Source organism: Macadamia integrifolia, unplaced genomic scaffold (genome assembly GCF_013358625.1).
Source record: "Macadamia integrifolia cultivar HAES 741 unplaced genomic scaffold, SCU_Mint_v3 scaffold1906, whole genome shotgun sequence".
Lineage (NCBI taxonomy): Eukaryota > Viridiplantae > Streptophyta > Magnoliopsida > Proteales > Proteaceae > Macadamia > Macadamia integrifolia.
In genome coordinates this window covers 98,897-103,412 of record NW_024868411.1, presented here as the reverse complement: position 1 = coordinate 103,412, position 4,516 = coordinate 98,897, and positions in this window count along the sequence as shown.

Below are 4,516 nucleotides of genomic sequence, written 5' to 3'. Positions count from 1 at the left end.
CTACCACTATGATTCCTTCATCGAGAAAGGCACCATCCAAGGATCTTTCATCTTTTGTGGGGTGAGCAGCCAAATGATCAGCTATAGCCTAGCCCGTGATAGATTTTTGAGTAATATAGGTGATGTCAAACTCTGATAGCAAAAGTAACCAATGGGCCATCCTTCCTATTAAGGCCGATTTCTTGAAGAGATATTTGATGGGATCCATCTTTGAGATCAAATGCACCAGATAGGAAACCATGTACTGTCACAACCTTTTAGTTGCCCAAATCAATACAGTACAAGTCCTTTCCAAAGATGTGTACTGGGTCTTATATTCTAGAAACTTCTTGCTGAGGTAATATATGGCATGCTCTACCCCCTTTTCTGTTTCCTTTTGCGCTAGTAAAGAGCCTATGGAATATTCTCCCACGTACTGATACAACAGAAGTGGTTCTCCTTCCACTGGTGATACAGCCAAATTGATCTCTCGGTGGGAAAAATGACACGTGTCGCCCCTGAGACACGTGTCCTCCACCAGATAAGGATTCCAAGAACTCAACCACGCTCGATCACGTCATTTGCATGAGGGGAATATTCCCCATAAGAAGGACGGTCGTATGGGAGAAGGACATAGGAAAAGGCAAGAAAGAAACCCTAGCCCCGAAGAAGGATATAAGGAGGCCGAGAGGAAGGAAGAAGGTAAGCTCTCAGACCCTCACCATTACTCCCTTACTGAAAACTGTGCGACCAACCCTAACTTGAGCGTCGGAGGACTAACCCCAGACAAAGCTCCGGGCCTCCGCCGTCTATGCTTGTGCAAGACCAACTAGCGGGGTTTTTTGGCAGCAACAGATTGGCACCGTCTGTGGGAACTAACGGTAATGGTGGGGAGAACCTACAACAAAAGAGGACAAGAGTGACGTCCAACATGGACATGGGGGAAGAACCTTCAGGGGAGCTTCCTCCCTCGGTGGAGATAGGACGAGAAAGGGGCAATGACGACTGGGAAGTGTCCGTCAGGTACCAGCGTTCGCTGGATATTCAGTACGTGAAGATAGTGATCATCAGCCTCCTGTAGCCCAGGAGTACGTGACGAGGCAGCAATTCGAAGACCTCCAGGACAAATATAACCGGATGGCCGAGACTATGAGGGAGGTCTCCAAAGCTGTCTCTCATAAGACCGGCGGAGCAACCCCAGGTCCCCACGTCAAGTTTGAGAGAGCTCGAGATGAAGACCGGAGCAGTACAGGATCGACAAGGGCCGATCGTAACCCTCGAAACCGAGCGAGGGAGAGTCCCACGCCCCGAGGTAGGACATAACACGCCGCTAGAGACCCACATGGGGATCCGCACCAAGGAGACAAACAGAGGCCCGAGGACTCAGGATTAAAGCGGATGATCCTAGACCTAAAGGATGAGATCAGGAAGGTGGCAGAAAACCAAACGGGAAATCGTGAGCCGGACCTCACCAATGACACGGCCCTAGCTGACGAGGTCATGAGGGATCTGCTCCCGATCGACTTTTGTCTACCCAAGTATGACACTTATGACGGGTCAAGGACCCCGTCAATCACCTGGAAGGCTTTAAGGTTACCATGTAATTCCATCGAGTCTCAAAAAACATCATGTGTCGTGCCCTTCCATTGATGTTCAAAGGAGCGGTGACGCTGTGGTACAACCGACTGCCGATGAAATCGATCCACAGCTTTAGCGACCTGAGTTACTTCTTCGTGAAGGGATTCTCTAGTAGCCAACCCCTTCAGAAGACTACGTTGAACCTGACCAATGTCAAGCAGCAAGAAGGGGAATCGCTGCGAAACTACATGAAGAGATTCCAACAAGAGAAGATCACAATCAAAGGCCTAAACCCGAAGGAGGAGTTCACAGCCCTGTTAGGAGGCGTCAAGGACAAGGAGTTGAAGAGGTCCCTAGCGAAGCATACACCTAGGAATCTGACCGAGCTGAGGGCACGATGCGATAAGTACATCCAGATGGAAGAAACCCTCCAGGCCGATGAAGAAGCTGAAAGGAAGGCGGCGAGAAAGAGGCTCTTAAGGGTTGATGATAAACCCTCTGAAGAAGGTAAAAGACGAAAGTCAGAGCGCAGTCGGGCCCCCAGTCCACCAAGGAAGTTTGAGAAGTATGCACCCCTGAACTGAAGTCGAACATAGGTACTAATGCAGATAAAAGATTCCCCGAATGCCAGAGCCATGAAGTGGCCAAGAAAGATTGGGCGACACCCCGAGAGACGCAATGTGGACAGATATTGCCATTTCCACAGAGACCACGGCCATGATACCGAGGACTGTTGGCATCTCAAGGGGGAGATAGAAGGAATGATCCGAAGGGGATACCTAGGCCGATTTGTAGACCGGGAAAAGGAGGTGGCCCCAGATGGCAATGGCTGGAGGGATAACCGTCGGAGAGATGGCGGAGGTCGTTATGAGAGAGGGGGGCTCGCCCGCAGAGGCAATCAGGAACGGCGAAGGAACCAGACACCCAAGGTAGCTGAGCGTCGCCCGCGAGATGAGAATAAGAGCCCAACTAGAGTCATAGCGACCATCTGTGGAGGCCCAGCCGCTGGAGAGAGTTCAGTCTCTGCCAGGAAGGCGAAGGCCTACGCGAGAAGTGTACATATGGCAGAATGGCCGACTAAGAAGGCGAAGACGGGGACGGTTATCTCCTTCTCAGATGATGATCTGGAAGGGGTACAGACCCCCCATAATGATGCCTTGGTTATCACCATGACCATAGCGGATTGCAAAGTGAAGAGGATCTTAGTGGATAACGGTAGTTCAGCTGATATCCTGTTCCTTGAAGCTTTCCGGAAATGGGCCTAGACGAGGGAAAGTTAAAGAAGGTCGAACACCCGTTGCAGGGATTCTCCGGCGTCCCGGTGAAGGTGGAAGGGTCGATTGAGTTATCGGTAAGAGCTGGCACCGGAGATTGCCAGGCGACGGTCATGATCAACTTCCTGGTGGTGGGCATTACATCGGCATACAATGTCATGCTAGGAAGGGTCGAATTGAACCTATTAAAGGCTTTCGTCTCCACTCCCCATCTCAAGATGAAATTCCCGACCAAGAATGGTGTCGGGGAGTGTCGGGGCGATCAGGAGGCATCCCAGAGGTGTTACGCCACTACTCTATGGGGAAAAGAAAAGGCGAGCGAGGCGCCCCCGATAGAGGATCTACGCGATGATGCCAGTTATCAACGGGGGGACCCGGCCGAAGATTTGGTGCAAGTTGAAGCCGAAGAAGGGGATGACACTCGGCAATTTCAGATTGGGGCTACCATGCCAAGGTTGCAGCGAGAAAGACTCGTCTCATTCCTACGGAACAACGCTGACGTCTTAGCCTGGTCAGCTTCAGACATGCCCGGGATAGATCGAGAGGTGATAGAACATCATCTGAATGTTAGCCCAATGAAGAAGCCGGTACAACAGAAGAAGAGGACTTTTGCCCCCGAAAGACAGAAGAAAATAGACGAGGAAGTGGAGAAGCTATTGAAGGCCCAGTTCATCCACAAGATCCAGTACCCGGAGTGGATATCTAACGTGGTAATGGTCCCGAAGGCAAACGGGAAGTGGAAGATCTGCATCGACTTCACTGACCTGAATAAGGCCTGCCCGAAGGATGCATACCCCTTGCCGAAGATAGACCTCCTCATCGACGCCACAGCGGGATACGAGGCGCTGAGTTTCATGGATGCATACTCGGGGTACAACCAAATCAAAATGTCTGAGGCCGATGTCCTGAAAACATCTTTCATAACCAAGGGTGGGTTGTACTGCTATGAGGTCATGCCTTTCGGACTAAAAAACGCAGGGGCCACCTATCAAAGATTGGTGAATAAAATTTTCAAAGGGATGATCGGCAAAACCATGGAAGTATATGTGGACGATATCCTCGTAAAAAGCCTGAAGGCGAAAAGACACATCCAAGACTTGGAAGAGGCATTCCAAGTGCTGAGACAGTACGGCATGAAGCTGAACCAGGCAAAATATGCATTCGGAGTAGCCTCGGGAAAGTTCCTCTACTTCATCATCTTGGAGAGAGGAATTGAAGCCAACCCGATCAAAATACAAGCCATTCGGGACATGAGGTCACCCCAGAACGTGAAGCAAGTCCAAGAGCTGACGAGTCGAGTCACCGCCCTCGGGCGATTCATGTCTCGGTCTACAGATAGATGCCTCCCCTTCTTCAAAATGCTAAAAGGGACCAAAAAGTTTGAGTGGACGGAGGAGTGCGAAAAGTCTTTTGAACAATTGAAGGAGTACTTGGCCGCACCCCCGCTGCTAACGAAGTCGAACACCGGGGATACCTTGCAGTTGTACCTTGTTGTATCGGCAGTGGTGGTAAGTGTCGTACTGACGAAGGAAGAAGGAAGGCAACAGCGGCCAATATACTATGTCAGCCAAACGCTTCTAAATGCCGAAACAAGATACAGAAAGGCGGAGAAAGTGGCGTACGCCCTCGTGACAGCGGTAAGAAAGCTGAGACCAATTTTTCAGTCACATACGGTATGCGTACTC